We start from the raw sequence: 20,536 nt of genomic DNA, 5'->3' as shown, positions 1-20,536 counted from the left end.
TTTTGGCACACATGATCTCTTGCACAAACAAAGCTAGTTTTCAAAGGTTTTTAATTTTTTGAATTTTTTATTAATTTATAATGCCCTCTAGACTGGTGGTCAAACCATCGGTCTATACCTCAAGGGGGCATTGTAAATATTATTTTTCCAATTTTTTTTCATAGCCATGTTTGGCACATGTGGGTCACCATGTACAAGAAAATTTGGGTGATTTGGAGGTGGTGGAAAAAATCACGTATGTTCAAAAACTGTCTTAAGTTAAGACCAAATGGCCCCTCCAGAATGTGATGATTTTTTAGACCACCTCCAAATCACCTCAATTTTGGCACACATGATCTCTTGCACAAACAAAGCTAGTTTTCAAAGGTTTTAATTTTTTTTTGAATTTTTTATTAATTTATAATGCCCTCTAGACTGATGGTCAAACCATCGGTCTATACCTCAAGGGGGCATTGTAAAGTATTATTTTTCCAAAAAAAAATTCATAGCCATGTTTGGCACATGTGGGTCACCATGTACAAGAAAATTTGGGTGATTTGGAGGTGGTGGAAAAAATCACGTATGTTCAAAAACTGGCTTAAGTTAAGACCAAATGGCCCCTCCGGAATGCGATGATTTTTTCGACCACCTCCAAATCACCTCAATTTTGGCACACATGATCTCTTGCACACAAAAAGCTAGTTTTACAAGGTTTTATATTTTTTTGAATTTTTATTAATTTATAATGCCCTCTAGACTGACTGGTCAAAACATCGGTCTATACCTCAAGGGGGCATTGTAAAGTATTATTTTTCCAAATTTTTTCATAGCCATGTTTGAAACATGTGGGTCACCATGTACAAGAAAATTTGGGTGATTTGGAGGTGGTGGAAACAATCACGTATGTTCAAAAACTGGCTTAAGTTAGACCAAATGGCCCCTCCGGAATGCGATGATTTTTTAGACCACCTGCAAATCACCTCAATTTTGGCACACATGATCTCTTGCACAAACAAAACTAGTTTTCCAAGGTTTTATATTTTTTTGAATTTTTTATTAATTTATAATGCCCTCTAGACTGACTGGTCAAAACATCGGTCTATACCTAAAGGGGGCATTGTAAAGTATTATTTTTCCAAATTTTATTTGATAGCCATGTTTGGCACATGTGGGTCACCATTTACATGAAAATTTGGGTGATTTGGTGGTGGTGGAAAAAATCACGTATGTTCAAAAACTGGCTTAAGTAATGGCCCCTCCGGAATGCGATGATTTTCTCGACCACCGCCAAATCACCTCAATTTTGGCACACATGATCTCTTGCACAAACAAAGCTAATTTTCCAAGGTTTTATATTTTTTTGAATTTTTTATTAATTTATAATGCCCTCTAGACTGACTAGTCAAAACATCGGTCTATACCTCAAGGGGGCATTGTAAAGTATTATTTTTTCCAAATTTTCTTTCATAGCCATGTTTGGCACATGTGGGTCACCATGTACAAGAAAATTTGGGTGATTTGGAGGTGGTGGAAAGAATCACGTATGTTCAAAAACTGGCTTAAGTTAGACCAAATGGCCCCTCGGAATGCGATGATTTTTTAGACCACCTCCAAATCACCTCAATTTTGGCACACATGATCTCTTGCACAAACAAAGCTAGGTTTCCAAGGCTTTATATTTTTTTGAATTTTTTATTAATTTATAATGCCCTCTAGACTGGCTGGTCAAAACATCGGTCTATACCTCGGGGGGGAATTGTAAAATATTCTTTTTCCAAATTTTCCTTCATAGGCATGATTGGCACATGTGGGTCACCATGTTCAAGAAAGTTTAGGTGATTTGGAGGTGGTGGAAAAAATCACATTTGTTCAAAACTGGCTTAAGTTAGACCAAATGGCCCCTCCGGAATGCGGTCATTTTCTCGACCACCTCCAAATCACCTGAATTTTGGCACACATGATATCTTGCACAAACAAAGCTAGGTTTCCAAAGTTTTACATTTTTTTGAATTTTTTATTAATTTATAATGCCCTCTAGACTGGCTGGTCAAAACGTCGGCCTATAACTCTGGGGGGCATTGTAAAATATTCTTTTTCCACAATTTCTTTGAAATTTATAATGCCCTCTTATATTTGTTTATAATGCCCTCTTATATTTTCTTTGAAATTTATAATGCCCTCTTATATTTTCTTTCTATTTTTTGAATTTTTTTAATTTATAATGCCCTCTTATATTTGTTTATTTTTTAATGCCCTCTTATATTTGTTTATTTTTTAATGCCCTCTTATTTTTTTGAATTTTTTATTTATTTATAAAGTTAGGTTTCCAAGATGGCTAGGCTGGCCCATGCTTTTCCTTTTGTTTAATGCCTTCAGTTTATTTTTTAATGCCCTCTTATATAACTTTATTAAAAAATAAAGTAGATCTTATTTCAAATTCCTTTTTTTTGCACACATTATTTTTAACTAGTATTACATTACTCTTCTAAATTTACATTTAATTCCTTCACACTTTGATGATGGAATATTTGCTCTGTTATTGCAACGTTGGTTCAAATGATGGAACATTTGATCTTTTTGCTTATTCAAATTATGCATTGATGGAATGTGTGAGGATGAACAATTATCAGTAACTTTACGAAACCCCATGTAATATAATTCATGACAGCCAATTTGGAACATTGCCAGATTCAATATTTGGTATAGTTGGCACATGCGCACAGCATGTTGCACTTGCCCACAGCATAGACAAGTGTTGCAGCATGTCTGAAGCAACACTGAAGCGCCATTTGTGATCATTGCACCATCGAAACAACAAGTAAACATGAAGGAAGCATTCACCACCAATAAAGTTAAGGCCACACATATATAGATAGCATTCTAGGTTACCACCACAGGTACCAGGCAGTTCACAACAGATCCAGTTCAGACACACATTACATTACATTAATAGAGGTAGTTTCCAACCAGTTCAGACCCAGATGCAGCTTTCCAAAAGTAAAACATCATCAAATATACTGATGATGAGTACGGCTTCCAGCTTCTGATGATCAGCATGATGTAGGACTAGAGGTTAGGGTTTCTCAGGACCTTCAGGAGGGCAGAATGCTCAGCCCTGATCTTGTACTCATCACTGGAGATCGATGTAGCCCGGCAATGTTCCATCAGATGCTCCAATAACCCAGACCTGGGCTTGGGCTTGCTGCAGAAGGGGCAGCGGTACTTTTCCGTCCTCCAGTTGTGGTACATACCAGGTCCTTAGGCCCTGATCTTCAACACCACCTTCTCTTCAAACGACTCGATGTTCCCCTCGACCACATCATCTCCAGATTCATACTGCACACATTAACGACTGACATTAATACATTATGCATTCAAATACTATAAACACGTAATACTAACTCAATGCACAAATAACATTTCAACTAGGCCTTACCTCATACGGCTCATCTTCATCAGAGTCATATGGGTAGAACCCAGTCTTGTTCCACTTCCTCTTGTTGCCCACAAGATCCTCCTCCTCCTGCTATATTGTCAAACAAGCACATCAATTACAATGAATTGAATTGCAGTTCAAAGAATGTCATTACACACAAAATTGTGAATGTGAACCACATTGGTATGTTGCAAGTGACCAAATGCTTTCCTTATAAATACAGAATCTAAGCAATCAATCAACAGACAAATGCTTTCCTTCATAAATGCTAATGAAAATGCAAGCTGAATTCTTGACATTCCCTGGATTAACCCAACACTTTTCTTTTGAGGGAATCCCCCCCACACTACTTAATGGAAACATATAGTATATTTTGTTGCTAGGATCCTGCCTTGGAATGTTTACTTCATAGTTATACAATGGTGACATCCTAGCTGCATATTTTTGTAATTCATCATAAGTATTTGCACAAGAGGAAAATCTCTGGCCAGGTTAATTTTATGAGGCTGGACAATAGGCCTGCCTACAACATTTGATTTATAAAATTTTGGGCAAGGACAATATTTCAAGGCCATGTTACTGTTTTTGAGGCCACCCTTCTGCAATTGTAAAGTGAGTTATCTCTTAGCCCCCTAAATATAAAATTACATCCATTGCTACTAATTACACAAGCCAACTACAAATTTTAATATGCACAAATTACTGTTTTTGGGATAATGCAGCAAAGCTCCTACACATATTAACATAATGCAGTACTTAATTAGGTACAACTTCAACTATAAATGCATACATCTCCAACAAACATCTAAAATTTCATTACTTACCTAAACAACAACAAATTATACTATAGATGAATCTTGTATCATCTAAATCAATTCATTGGCACATCAAAATTAATGCATTCCAAATCAAATATGCTTCCATCCAGTATCATTGAACCACAGATCAAATCAAATAATCATATATGTCTGCAACATTGAACTACAGATCTAATAATCATATGACGTCTATCTGACCTTAAATTCCCCCTTAAATAAGGTATTCAACCTCATACTAATTAAAATCTAACAAGCAAAAATTCCACTACTAACCACTGAAAAAATCCCAAGGTGCTTTTATCTCTGAAGCAACGGCATTGGAGAGGATGTCCAATGTTGTAAATATCTCTGAAGCAACGGCAAAACTCCACTACTAACCCAAACTAAATAAGCTTAGACTGCCCCTTCCCCTCTCCTTCAGAAGCCCCAATCCAACACAAACAAATCCAGCCCTTGAGAAGCTCTTTTTCATTAACATGACAACACCCATTACATGAGCACATCCTTCACTATATTTACAACCAAACTAATGCACCATCTAATCACCTCAGGTAGAAATTTTCCAAAAACACAAGGACATGCACAACCCATCTCATAGCCTCTGCCTGACAGGCATCAATCAAGCATCAAAGAACTGCAACTATGACAACATGCATCAATCAAGCATCTAAGAATTGCAACTATGCCAGGCATAATCCCTAAAACTAAGCATCCATTTAATTAATCATCAAGCCAAAGAACTAAAGCAGGCACCAACCGAAACCAATAGAGAAGTATATATTTGAATAATCCATTGTCTAATCCTCAAGCCAAACACCTAAAGAATTGCAAAAATTCCACTACTAATCTAATAAGCATCTGAAAAAAACCCATCCCTCAATCCTGCTACTTCTAACCTTACACAAAAACCCTAATGTAGAGAAAACCCTACATCCAACAAATCTAACCAAAAAACCTTCTGGCCACAAACCCTACAATCTAAAAACTACCACATTAAAGTGATAAGCAGATACCTTCTGCTCCGCCTGCTCCTCGCCAGAGCCGGCCTCCACCTTCTCCACCTCGTGCGCCTCGCCAGAGCCCGCCTCCACCTTCTGCGCCTCGCCAGAGCCCGCCTCCACCTTCTGCGCCTCGCCAGAGCCCGCCTCCACCTTCTGCGCCTCGCCGGAGATCGCTAGAGCGGGCGCATCTGGCTGGACTGCGCCGCCGCAACCCGCCCCTGCCTTCTCTAGATCTGCAGCGGGGGGAGCACCGCGCTGGACGCCGGCACGTCCCCTCACAAAGGTGCCCGCAGCGACCTGCCGCGCCTGCTCCACCAGATCTGCGCCCCAATCTGGGTGCTCGCCTCCTGCGTCCGCCATGGCGATGGAGAGGATGCGGTGAGGGCGACGAGGAGGTTGGAGAGGAGAGGGAGTGGGGAGTGGGGAGTGGGGAGAGGGAGACGATGCGGCGGGGGGAAATGATGGGCGATGCGGCCGGAGGTGGTTGTCGTCCACATTTATATGATGGGACGGTTTTGGAATCTGCCCGTGACACGTGCTGCCCCACGCGCGGGCGGCTCCACGCGTGCACGAAACGCCGCCATATATAAATACGTATACGGCCGGGCATACGATCTAACCGGGCCCGTACGGGCCTCCCAGGGCTCCTCGACGGCTATACGCAGGGGCAACAAAGACGATCGTGCCCCTCGTTATGAACCGTTTTTGGTTCATCCTGGCCGTCGATGTGTTTTTCCACCTCGCGTTCAGCCCGGGGGAGCACTGGAGCAGAAACGGACTAGCTTTCAGTGAGTACGACTGGACGGCCGACCAGGATGATGCAAGAAATACGATAAACAAAATCCGCACCTCGGCCGCAGGTCCCTCAGCGATGTATCCGACCTGCTTCATCGATGAGATTATTCGCCACACTTTTCCACCAAATTTCGAGTTAAATGCGGCGGACAAGTATGATGGAAGTGAAGACCTTGAGATTTGGGTAACACAATACCTTCTCCCCGACCAAGTGGCCATCTAGGAGTGTTGGCGCACCATCAAACACTTGCCCCTTTTGCTGAAGGGATCAACCTGAGCCTGGTTAAATACCCTTGGACCCAGGTCGACCTCCAGTTGGGATGACTTACAAGCTGAATTCATAGCGAATTTCATGGGCACGTACGTCTGACCTACTGATACTAGCGACCTAAGACATCTAGCCCAAGAAAAAGGCGAATCGGTTTGCGACTGTTTCCTGAAGAAGAAAAATGAGATCATCGATTGTGACGCCACCGAGGGCATCACTACTTTCAAGCATGGCCGGTCGGATGAGCACCTCACCAGAGACGTGGGGAAGATCAAGCCCAAGAACATGCCGGCTTTGGTGGACATGGTGACAAACTTCTGTTCTTGTGAGGAGGCGTGGCACTCTAAGTAGAATTTGGACTCCATACCTGGCACACCCATGCGACTATGTTGGTGTTGATGTTGACACTGTCGGCATCCGCTCCTGAGCAACCTCTTGTGCTCCACACTGATGCTAGAGTGAACGCTGATGCAACCACACCATCCTCGCTTGAGCATACTAGCACACAGATCCACCGACCATAGGGCAGTGCACCATATTAAGGATGAATCTAGTGCTTATTCATCCAGCGCCGTCGTCGCTGTCACTGGAGTAAAAAAAGTTCATGAATTCAAACAAAATCTTGTGAAATTAGAGTAATCATGAATTTTAAAAATTTCACAAATTTGAAAAGTGTTCTCAAACATGAAAAATATCATTGATTTGAATAATGTTCAGAAATTTTAAAAAATTCACTAATTTAAAACTATTTTGTTTTTTAGAAAGTGCACGAAATTAAAAAAGGTGTATGCAATTAAAAAAAAACATGGCCAGAAGCTTCTAGAAACTTCTCGAGACCAGCCAGAAAGCTACAAAAAAAAACTGAATCGGTTCGCCTTGATGGGCCGGCCCAGCTGATTAAGTGGCGGCCGAAAGACAGCGTCACCGGCTCTGCCGTGCGCTGGCCGGAGCACCTCCGCCTCCGCCTACTGAACCACCCGAGCCGCCACCACCGCGTGTTGCGTTGCGTGTTATCCTCGTGGATGCGGCAACCCATCCGCTCCACTATAAATAGCTCACGCCCGGCCTCTTTTGCACATAGAAAAACAAAATCCCTTGTCAATTCGCCTGCTTCATCTCGCCGGCAATCCGTCCTCGCTCGGCCTCAGCGCGCGGAATTCGTGGTTTGCGATGTAAGTAGTATCTAATTTGTTTGCTTATTGTTCCACACATCCAGTAGGGTAGTTGATCACGGAGTGCTAGCTAGTTAGAATTGTGGTTTTCCCCCCTCTATCTTCTGTTGCAGATCTAACTGGAGTCAGTTATGTTCGCACCGTGAGTTGAAGAAAGCATATCTCTTTGTCTTCTACTCCTATTATCTGTCGATCATAGTCCCCTCTCTAATCGCAGTAACAATTCACTTCACCAATTTTTAATCTCAATCAGTAAACGACCGACCTTTTGTATGCTAGTAACATCGATTCCTGATTTCACATTGTGGGCCGCCTCCGATAAACCATCAGTTTTTCCCATCAAAATGCATACCAATTTTATGAATAAACATGGGGAAATAACAGCAATGTACTTCCTATGTTGGGATATCATGATCGCTTAGTTGCGCTGCTAAGCGGTAACCTGTACTTAATTTCTCCTTCAGGACTGCAAAAAAGAGAGTGGTTGATTGCACAAGAGGCTTGAGCAGGGAGGAGAGAGCCACAGCTAGAAGGAAGAAACGTGAGTCATTGATTTCAAGTGGTAGTGATGGCAGAAGAAGAAGGGCTAGTAGGTACGAGAAAGAACTAGAAAATATGGTAAAAAGTGAGTCACTGATTTCAAGTTATAATTCTTGATTTTCCTGTTCGAGCATGAATATAGCTCAAATAGAGTGGTCACAGTTTGCTGTGTATCATGTTCTTTAACTAGTGCGAAAGGAAATAATAGCGCTAAGGGCTGCCCAGGCTGCTGAGGATGCACGACTTTTTAACTTAGAGTCCCCAATTTACTAGGATTTCTGACACTCGATGCATTTACTAGGATTTTGCTGGCGAAAAGAACCCGAAACGCTGCCCGGACGTGACGCAACGTTCGTTCGGTGTCAGGAATGGCTCACATGTTGCATGGGGGCCTACATTGGGCATCCTCACATGGTGCCAAAGTTTGGTGTCATTTCATGCAGGCCAGCACATAGCACATGTGCAATCACCATCATTCGGGTCTGCCGGAGGGGGGGCCCGAAGGACGTTGTTTTTCTGGACTCACCAAATGGCCCCAATTTTTTTCACACAATGGGATGACCATGGACATCATGCATGCCAATTCTCATCGATTTCCGACACTCGGTGCATTTACTAGGATTTTGTCGGCGAAAAGAACCCGAAACGCTGCCCGGACGTGACGCAACGTTCGCTCGGTGTCCGGAATGGCCCAGATGTTGCATGGGGGCCTACAATGGGCATCCACACATGGTGCCAATCTTTGGTGTCATTTCATGCAGGTCAGCACATAGCACATGTGCAATCACCATCATTCGGGTCTGCCGGAGGGGGAGCCCGAAGAACGTTGTTTTTCTAGAGTCAACCAAATGGAATTTTGAAAATAGAATGAAAATTATATTTAAGAAGTGAAACAGAAGACAACATACATTCATGGAATTTTGATTTTTATACGACAATTGTACAAGTGTACGAACAGAGGGGACAAATTACCTGGGTAAAATCGGCGGTCCATCGATCCCCGTCCCAACGCTCCATAACTTCAATCACAAAAGGCCACAAGAGTTCCTAATATATATGCAAACATTAGTCACCGTGCACACGAACATGTCTTTCGTAAGTAGAAAATGAACCATAACTCACCCGTCCTCTTGTAGTGGCATGTCGATCTGAGGTATGATAGGCCACTTAGTGACGTCTGGATATTTGCCAGGTGTAATACGGTTTGCCTCTTCCATATCAATTGCTATTGCTAGTCGCTATTTGAAAGAAAGTAGTAGTGAGAAACCATATGACATTTCATATGAAGAATGCTCAATTTGGGGAGAGTACCAGTGCTTTCACAGTGTCGAGAGAGAACTCGAGAGGATAGAACGAATCAAAAACTCGGAATTCTTTCTTGAGGTTGTGCATCACCACGGTGATCCAGTGTGTATTGCCGACGTTCAACGGGATAAACGACTAAAATGTGGAACACATTTGTAATCAGATGCAATTATGCTTGTTGAAATGAGTGTTAATGAACTAGTAAGAACATATCGTACCTTATCACGGACGGTATACTCGTCCAGAACCCTACGTATTGCTCCAGCTCTGCTCAGCGCACTATCCATGTTGTATTTCGACGGTTTAGGGTTGTCTCATGCCTTAGCACGATCAACAAGGTATTTGGACCTCCAGGCTGGACAGAGGTGCCGATCATGACCAACGCGCAGAGCCAAATGTGTCTGATAAGCATCGATAATCTGCGTAAAATAATAGAACATTTTATTTTCATAGGTGACACCTAGATTATGCACTTAAATAGCAGGACATGGTAATGGATCTTACGTCATCCGCCAGCCATGTATGCTCAAGTACCGGTCGTATACTCTCCATAGTCACAGAGGTGCCACGTTCATTGTAGTAAACTCTTTTTGTCATATTCTTCCCAGACCGAGCAGCTGCCTCCACAAATGCAACAGCAACATCGATGAGTTCCGGGGTCAAATCGTCCTTAACAGAGCCTTCCATGTCATTGTCACTAAACAGAGCTGCATGATAAATTACGAATGTCACGAACGATGAGTACATGAAATGGTAGTAAATTAAGCACTAAGATAGCTACTAACGGTACCTCTAGTTGCGGTAGTGTTGCCGGATGTCTTAGTACCGCGAGCGCTTCACTTGCCGGGCTTGTCAAGTTTAAAGGGGGATTCAAATTTCTTGGGAACAGTCCGTCGGCGCTTCCCGGATATAACATCGTCTTCTTTTGCGGTTGCTGCAGACTTTTTCCCCTTGCTCTTACCCACCATCCTGTCGATAGAACTTGCAGAAATGTCAATGTCGGACGATTCTGCTGGAGGAGAATTACCTACAATCCAAGGGTTCTCCGGTGTTGCGCCGCACTCATCAGTAGGCTTCGTTGTCTTGTCAACATTTAACTTGGCAGGTGTTTTCTAGTTAACAAAGAAATAATGTGATAGGTTCAGTTAACGAAAATGAAGATGCATAATTGAGATAAATGAAGACAAATAAATGAAAACATACTTCCTCATCATCGTTGTTCTGGTTTACAACAGGCTCGTCAGGCTGTGTCAAATCAATCACCGGCTCTAGACCGTCAGAGTCATCCTTGTACACGAATTCTTTTTTTTCTGGCGGACCATTCTCAAAGGAATCCACTTCTAGGTCGGCATCGTTGTTGCCGGAAGCCGCAGCAGCCGCTGGCTTGTACATCACACCATTTTGGTTCAACTTCTCTAACAATCTCTGCATTACATAAAAAATTTTAATTAATGTCGGCACGGTTTTGCAACTTCAAAAATGTTGTAAACATAGAATTAAGGGTGTGTCACCTCGGATACTTGTTCCGGTATTTCCTTCATTTGGCTGCGTATGTAATCCATACACCGCTTCATGATGAGGTTCATCATCTCGTCCGCGTTTGAGGCTAACTTGGACTTCTTTGCCGCACCAACGGCGGGCTTCATTTTTGGCTTTTCTGGTTCGGGTACTTTGCGCTCCTGCGCCCTATACTCCTTGGTTATGTTGTCTTCAATCTGCATGTGAAATACAAGTATATGTGATCAATAAAAATATTAATACAACTAATTATGTTATATAAAAGATTTAAGAAGTACCCAACGTAATGAATTACCTTGATGTTACCACGGCCACGGCCGTGGTCATAATCAAACTTGTCTCTCCTTGAGGCTGCAGCTTCAGTCCAATTCCTCATTAGAGGTTCCATGGACAAGCTAGGATTGAATGCGCATTCACCTTTCAGAGGCTGAACCTTCTCCCAGTACAGGTACTGCATGAATATGAAAAATTACAATTAGTACTATACAGCAGGTAAATTAGCAATCATAATTTTTTTGCAATGGTACAAGTCTGAAAGGTGTACCTGTAGGAGAGCTAAGTTCCCTCTCGGCCATTGGCGGAGGTGTTTGCCTTTCCTCACGTTGCGAAGGCAGTCTAGCAGAACCCGGAGGGTGAATGCATTCCAATTAATCTTGGATATACGCTTCACATCGTCCACCAATGCGTAATATTGCTTTGGTACAGTCTTGCTCAACATAGGAGCAAGAACTGTTCCAAGCAACACGAGGACAACTCTCCGAAGGAAATCGTCGTCGGTAGATTTATTTTTTGTGATGTCCACAATCAGATCATCGATGACTATGTTACCTGTGGTCTTGCTCAGGAATGGAGGCGGCACTCGATCTTTAACATCCTCACCTTCCTCACCGAGAATACCTTCTGCCGACAGTCCGTGGTTCTCCAAGGCCAAGATGCACTCAACATCCACGGCACCGAGAGACACTTCGGCAACCAAGTCTTGTACAATGAATCTGCCCTTGCTAGGATCAAAAATCTCAACCATGTACCGGATCAACAGTGTACGCATCTTCAGCGAAGGTATCTGAAGCATGCTACGGAGTGGTGTTTCGGCAAGTGCGGCCCGTTGACCGGAAGATAGACCGGCAATAAGTTTGCACCATTTCTCAACGGCGCAAACAATTTCTCCGTTGAGTTCATCCATCCTGTTAAAAAATATACTTGGTTATAGTACCATAAATTATGTAATCAACTTTTTTCCTAACATATTGTTGCATAAAACATAATAATGGAATACACTATCCCACAGTAGATAGAAAACTATACAACATAATTTATTCATACTGAAACATTCAGCAGAGACACGTGCAGCACATAAAATGACAGTTTAACAAGTACTTATTTAACCAATTAGTTTCATAATAAAAAGTAACATAATTTATCTAATCATTTATTTTCATATGGTATTGTACAAATAGATATAAGAATCGGTGACAGTGCCTAATTAACAGTAAATCGAAAAGAAAAAAACGAAATTATGCATACTGGAACATGCATCAAACAAACGTGCAACACATACAATCTTAGTCGGCGTCTCATAGTTGCAACATGCATGTCTTAGGGCATTGCTATAACTTAAAGTGACTATGCTATAACTAACACAGATTAAAAATTGTTGTTTATTCATGAATCCAACCTACAAGTGAAAGACAACAAACAACATGCAGAAACTAATTTGCAATCGTAGGGCTATCTAATCTAATACACGCACAAACAAATCTAGTGTCATAGGCCTATGTAATCTAATACACGCACAAACAAAAAGCATCTACTCCAACAGATGTAATGCAAAGATTATGCGCTAATTAATCTTAGTCCTATCGAATCTAACACACGCACAAAGAAAAGCATCATGGATGCGGTACGGTTGCCAACATACTGGATCGCTCGATGAAGATGGAAGTTGTCAGCGTTGTAAGGTGGACGCAGTTCGTCCACGACGGCCAGCAAGCACTGACGATCTGGATGTTCTTGACGATCTTGCTGGGGTTGGGTCGATGCTAGGGACGCAGCTGTCATCGACTCGGCGGTAGGAGCCGTCGTAGACGACATGAAAGACGATGCCGAGACTATATAAGAGGAGGAGGATCTCCTAGGTCGTCGTAACCACCAGGGAAAGAACGCCCGTGATCTTTGCCTTCCTTGGTTGAGGAGAGGCAGTACGTGCTCCTAAATTAAAGGGACAGGCTTCCCACGCTCGAGTTTTTTTTGTAGCTTCCGATCCGGGAATTGTGTAACAAATCGCACCTGCTCCTCTCTTTGAGCGACGAGGGGCTCGTTTCATGTACTTTTTTTCTTTTCTTTTTCAATTAGAAAATTTTGATATCAAATAATTATTTCAACTCAACCAAATGGCCCCAAATTTTTTCACACAATGGGATGACCATGGATATCATGCATGCCAATTCTCATCGATTTCTGACACTCGATGCATTTACTAGGATTTTGCCCGCGAAAAGAACCCGAAACGCTGCCCGGACGTGACGCAACGTTCGTTCGGTGTCAGGAATGGCTCACATGTTGCATGGGGGCCTACATTGGGCATCCTCACATGGTGCCAAAGTTTGGTGTCATTTCATGCAGGCCAGCACATAGCACATGTGCAATCACCATCATTCGGGCCTGCCGTAGGGGGAGCCTGAAGGACGTTGTTTTTCTGGACTCAACCAAATGGCCCCCAATTTTTTTCACACAATGGGATGACCATGGACATCATGCATGCCAATTCTCATCGATTTCCGACACTCGATGCATTTACTAGGATTTTGCCGGCGAAAAGAACCCGAAACGCTGCCCGGACGTGACGCAATGTTCGTTCAGTGTCAGGAATGGCTCACATGTTGCATGGGGGCCTACATTGGGCATCCTCACATGGTGCCAAAGTTTGGTGTCATTTCATGCAGGCCAGCACATAGCACATGTGCAATCACCATCATTCGGGTCTGCCGTAGGGGGAGCCCGAAGGACGTTGTTTTCTGGACTCAACCAAATGGCCCCAAATTTTTTTCACGCAATGGGATGACCATGGAAATCATGCATGCCAATTCTCATCGATTTCTGACACTCGATGCATTTAATAGGATTTTGCTGGCGAAAAGAACCCGAAACGCTGCCCGGACATGACGCAACGTTCGTTCGGTGTCAGGAATGGCTCACATGTTGCATGGGGGCCTACATTGGGCATCCTCACATGGTGCCAAAGTTTGGTGTCATTTCATGTAGGCCAGCACATAGCACATGTGCAATCACCATCATTCGGGTCTGCCGGAGGGGGGGGCCCGAAGGACGTTGTTTTTCTGGACTCAACCAAATGGCCCCAATTTTTTTTCACACAATGGGATGACCATGGACATCATGCATGCCAATTCTCATCGATTTCCGACACTCGGTGCATTTACTAGGATTTTGTCGGCGAAAAGAACCCGAAACGCTGTCCGGACGTGACGCAACGTTCGCTCGGTGTCCGGAATGGCCCAGATGTTGCATGGGGGCCTACAATGGGCATCCACACATGGTGCCAAACTTTGGTGTCATTTCATGCAGGTCAGCACATAGCACATGTGCAATCACCATCATTCGGGTCTGCCGGAGGGGGAGCCCGAAGGACGTTGTTTTTCTAGAGTCAACCAAATGGAATTTTGAAAATAGAATGAAAATTATATTTAAGAAGTGAAACAGAAGACAACATACATTCATGGAATTTTGATTTTTATAACTATAATAAGAAATAAAATACAAAACATATACTTCAATTTTAAAACTCTAAGAAGAAATAACATAGAAAAAATATATTTGATATACCTTTTTTGAAATACAAAACAGAAAAGATATATTATAATAAAGATGAAACATATTATATTGCATTTTTTGAATTTTAATAGTGTGATAATAACTGAAAGAGTAGAAATATATTAGATTTTAAATTATTCTACATATAAAAGAAAATAAATATTTGAGTGAATAAGTGAAATATAAGACATTAATTTTTCGTACACATTGAATAAGTGAAATATAACACATTGAAGCGGCTCGGTTTTAAATGTGGTAATAATCTGCGCGCGGGTGAGGCTGGCCTGGGACAGCCCACCCGAATTAGGCCCAAGCGAGCGTCGCGCCGGGCACATCCCAGCGGTGCTGGGAGTTTAGTCCCGCCTCGCCAAGCGAGGGGAGCTCGCACCGGTTTATATACCGGGCTGAGCTTCCCTTTTCAATTTCCTTTCTAAAGCGGGCAGCACATTGCCTAACCCTGTCGGTCCCTTCCCAGTGGGGCCTACTAGCTGCCTATTATCACAATCTAGCGGGCCTGCATCCTGGCCCATTAAATGATTGGGTTGCTAGTCGTATGCTGGCCGTTGAATTGTGTAGTATGCAGCTAGTAGGCTGGCTTTTTTTTGTCATATTTCACTTTTTGCATTTGTCACCATTATTTTTTGTTCTTCAAATCACCTCATAAAAGAATATAACACAACAATTTTTCGCACATTCATGAATTTTCTAACTGTCAGAACAAATAATACAGAAAAATATATATGTGATTCAAAATTATTTCAAAGATAAAACTAAAAAGAAATATTTTAATTAACAAGTGAAATGAAAGAGAATGTATTATCTTGCATAATTTGAATTGTAAAACTGTCGGAATTAATGAAAGAGGAAAAATAGATTTGATTTTCAAATATTTGAAATATATATAAGAAATGAAATACGTAAACATCATGGCAATGCACACATTTCCATTGCAACCAGTAATTTAGGCTAACTAGGATTGTTTCCAAACACAAATGTGAGATTATGATAACCTTGCAGGGTTAAGCTATGTATTTGAATCTAGAACCAAATTAACGCAACCTTAGAGTTGAAGAACTGGCTGATCCATATATCAATAATAATGCTCTATTTCCACTTCAAGCCAGCATAAACCTATATAACCAAAAGCCAGCATGGCCTGCAGTCTGCCTAACCCATCATCCTAGGCTTACAAAGTTCATGAGCACCGCAAAATAACAGCAACAACTACTAAAACATCGCAACAAAGTAAAGGCCACATCTTCAGCAGGAAGTAGAGTCTTCTTTTTTATCCTTCCAGTCTTGCCACGTTGATTCTCCACCCCTGCTTCGCTGTGTACACTTCACTTGCTACTCGCTCTAGCAGTCTTGCTCCCACCTCCAGCACCTTTTTTGTGGCTCCTTTGTCTGCAAAATAGATCAATCAACAATCCAATGGCTCATTAGTTTGATTATAGAGAAAGTAGAAATGGGATTATTTTTGAAAATAAAAGGATAACATATGCATTACATTAACAACTGCATTACATAACTTAACAGTTTGAACACATCACATTTGCACTACATAAACTTCATCAGTACATAACTTAGCACTTACTGCAGTTCTCTGGGTTTGGTAGCATGGTACTATATGAACCAGCGTATTAAAAACTACAGTATTCTTGCGTATACATATGAGATAACATGGTTTGACTAAAACAGAGATTTTTGGAGTATTCACAATAGATACAACTGTTTGGTATGCTGTAAATTGTGGTGCCTAGCCATTGCATTTAAGCACTCACAAACTCTGGTTTTTAAAAAGAGGCTACTTTTTTCATGCAGAGAAATAACTATAGTTTTCCCAATACTGCAGTACTAAGATCACATTTATTAGGGGCAACCAAACAACTCACTGTAAATAAAACTAACATAATCTCAAATACTGAAGTATTCTCAAAGAACATAGAACATAGTATGCTATCAGACGGGTCCAAACTGACTCACACAGATAAACTAACTGAAGACACTGACATGCCATCACTCTGTTTTCTTGTCCTTCAACTTGTTGATGCGCTCTGAGTGACGATGCCCATACGGATGTAGGTCTCCGCTTCAATCGACATGGTCCTGTCTCCGAGCTGCGGGATCCCTGGACCCACAATCTGCACGTCCGCCGGCTGCTCCTGGACAACATCATCCTGCTCCTCCTCTCCAGCACTGTCGTCCAGCAGCAGAACAACCTCCTCTTCCCCGCTCTCATTCTTGCTCTGCTCCACATCTTCGCTATCACTCTCATCCTCGCTATGCTCCACATCTTCACTATCACTGTCATCCTTGCTTTGCTCCACATCACTGTCAGAGTGAACATTGGACTGATCAACCGGAGCAGGCATCGCGAGCAACACTCCGACAAGATCTGGCACTGGAATAGGAGGGGCGCGGCGGCGGGAGCGGTACATGTACCACCTCACATGCTGACGCGGATCTGGGGAGTTCTCCGCTTCGTTCATAGCCCAGAGGAAAACCTGGACTGGAACAACTCCTCGAGCAGGACCAAACAACGATTTCTTCTCATTGCCGTAAGCACTTTGATGAGACCCCTACCGTGGTCGATGAACATCTGCAAGCTGGGAAACCAGCTGCAGTTCTCCTCCACATTCGCCCTCTTCTCCAGATCGCCCTGACAGAACTTCTCAACTGCCTCCTCCCACTTTTCTTGAGCGTGGCGGCAATCACTTGCCGACCGCGACCTCCTTCCCATCTTGGCCCCCATCGCCGGCGACGCCAGATGTGAGATTTGAGCTCACAGAGTGAATGGGGAACAGAAGCAAGGACCTAGGGTTCGTATCTGCCAGATGAAATGGGGAATTTTTGCCCTCTCCAGCTGATAACCGCGTGTGAGGCCGGCCTGGTACGGCCCACCCAAATTAGGCCCAAATCAAAGCCGCGGCGGGCACTGTCTCGGGGTGGAGGGAGTTTAGTCCCACCTCGCCAACGGAGAGGAGCTTGCACCGGTTTATAAACCCACCTGAGCTAATCATCTCAAGTTCCTATCTAAAGCAGGCAGCTCATTGCCTAACCAGTCTCTCTCTGCCCCGTTGGGCCTACCGGCAACTTATATACATTCACCGCGGGCCTGCATCCTGGCCCAATGGGTTACTAGTCGTATGCAGGCCGTGGGGTTTCATATAAATGTTGTTGGTAGGCTGGCATCTTCTTTTTTGCATATGTCACATGTCTAATTTTTTGCATATGTCACATGTCAAATTTTGCAAACAAGTTTGAATCATTAAATTTTCAAATATTAAATTAAATATAAATTTTAAAAATATTAAAAATATTTGGACCAAACATTTCCACCATGTGAGGATACCCAAAGTAAATTTTTAAATTTGTATTAAATTTTTTGCATATGTCAAATGTCTAATTTTGCACACAAGTTTGAAACAAAATATGTCACATGTCTAATTTTTTGCATATGTCACATGTCAAATTCCGCACACATGTCAGGACCACCTCCAAATCACCTCAAATTTGGCACACATAATCTCTTGCACAAACAAAGCTAGGTTTCTAAGGTTTTTTTTTGAATTTATAATGACCTCTAGACTGACTGGTCAAAACATCGGTCTATACCTCAAGGGGCATTGTAAAGTATTATTTTTCCATATTTTCTTTCATAGCCATGTTTGGCACATGTGGGTCACCATGTACAAGAAAATTTGGGTGATTTGGAGGTGGTGGAAAAAATCACGTATGTTCAACGGAATGCGATGATTTTTTAGACCACCTCCAAATCACCTCAATTTTGGCACACATGATCTCTTGCACAAACAAAGCTAGTTTTCAAAGGTTTTTAATTTTTTGAATTTTTTATTAATTTATAATGCCCTCTAGACTGGTGGTCAAACCATCGGTCTATACCTCAAGGGGGCATTGTAAATATTATTTTTCCAATTTTTTTTCATAGCCATGTTTGGCACATGTGGGTCACCATGTACAAGAAAATTTGGGTGATTTGGAGGTGGTGGAAAAAATCACGTATGTTCAAAAACTGTCTTAAGTTAAGACCAAATGGCCCCTCCAGAATGTGATGATTTTTTAGACCACCTCCAAATCACCTCAATTTTGGCACACATGATCTCTTGCACAAACAAAGCTAGTTTTCAAAGGTTTTAATTTTTTTTTGAATTTTTTATTAATTTATAATGCCCTCTAGACTGATGGTCAAACCATCGGTCTATACCTCAAGGGGGCATTGTAAAGTATTATTTTTCCAAAAAAAAATTCATAGCCATGTTTGGCACATGTGGGTCACCATGTACAAGAAAATTTGGGTGATTTGGAGGTGGTGGAAAAAATCACGTATGTTCAAAAACTGGCTTAAGTTAAGACCAAATGGCCCCTCCGGAATGCGATGATTTTTTCGACCACCTCCAAATCACCTCAATTTTGGCACACATGATCTCTTGCACACAAAAAGCTAGTTTTACAAGGTTTTATATTTTTTTGAATTTTTATTAATTTATAATGCCCTCTAGACTGACTGGTCAAAACATCGGTCTATACCTCAAGGGGGCATTGTAAAGTATTATTTTTCCAAATTTTTTCATAGCCATGTTTGAAACATGTGGGTCACCATGTACAAGAAAATTTGGGTGATTTGGAGGTGGTGGAAACAATCACGTATGTTCAAAAACTGGCTTAAGTTAGACCAAATGGCCCCTCCGGAATGCGATGATTTTTTAGACCACCTGCAAATCACCTCAATTTTGGCACACATGATCTCTTGCACAAACAAAACTAGTTTTCCAAGGTTTTATATTTTTTTGAATTTTTTATTAATTTATAATGCCCTCTAGACTGACTGGTCAAAACATCGGTCTATACCTAAAGGGGGCATTGTAAAGTATTATTTTTCCAAATTTTATTTGATAGCCATGTTTGGCACATGTGGGTCACCATTTACATGAAAATTTGGGTGATTTGGTGGTGGTGGAAAAAATCACGTATGTTCAAAAACTGGCTTAAGTAATGGCCCCTCCGGAATGCGATGATTTTCTCGACCACCGCCAAATCACCTCAATTTTGGCACACATGATCTCTTGCACAAACAAAGCTAATTTTCCAAGGTTTTATATTTTTTTGAATTTTTTATTAATTTATAATGCCCTCTAGACTGACTAGTCAAAACATCGGTCTATACCTCAAGGGGGCATTGTAAAGTATTATTTTTTCCAAATTTTCTTTCATAGCCATGTTTGGCACATGTGGGTCACCATGTACAAGAAAATTTGGGTGATTTGGAGGTGGTGGAAAGAATCACGTATGTTCAAAAACTGGCTTAAGTTAGACCAAATGGCCCCTCGGAATGCGATGATTTTTTAGACCACCTCCAAATCACCTCAATTTTGGCACACATGATCTCTTGCACAAACAAAGCTAGGTTTCCAAGGCTTTATATTTTTTTGAATTTTTTATTAATTTATAATGCCCTCTAGACTGGCTGGTCAAAACATCGGTCTATACCTCGGGGGGGAATTGTAAAATATTCTTTTTCCAAATTTTCCTTCATAGGCATGATTGGCACATGTGGGTCACCATGTTCAAGAAAGTTTAGGTGATTTGGAGGTGGTGGAAAAAATCACATTTGTTCAAAACTGGCTTAAGTTAGACCAAATGGCCCCTCCGGAATGCGGTCATTTTCTCGACCACCTCCAAATCACCTGAATTTTGGCACACATGATATCTTGCACAAACAAAGCTAGGTTTCCAAAGTTTTACATTTTTTTGAATTTTTTATTAATTTATAATGCCCTCTAGACTGGCTGGTCAAAACGTCGGCCTATAACTCTGGGGGGCATTGTAAAATATTCTTTTTCCACAATTTCTTTGAA

Source organism: Aegilops tauschii, chromosome 3 (genome assembly GCF_002575655.3).
Source record: "Aegilops tauschii subsp. strangulata cultivar AL8/78 chromosome 3, Aet v6.0, whole genome shotgun sequence".
NCBI lineage: Eukaryota > Viridiplantae > Streptophyta > Magnoliopsida > Poales > Poaceae > Aegilops > Aegilops tauschii.
Note: the sequence above shows the minus strand (reverse complement) of the source record.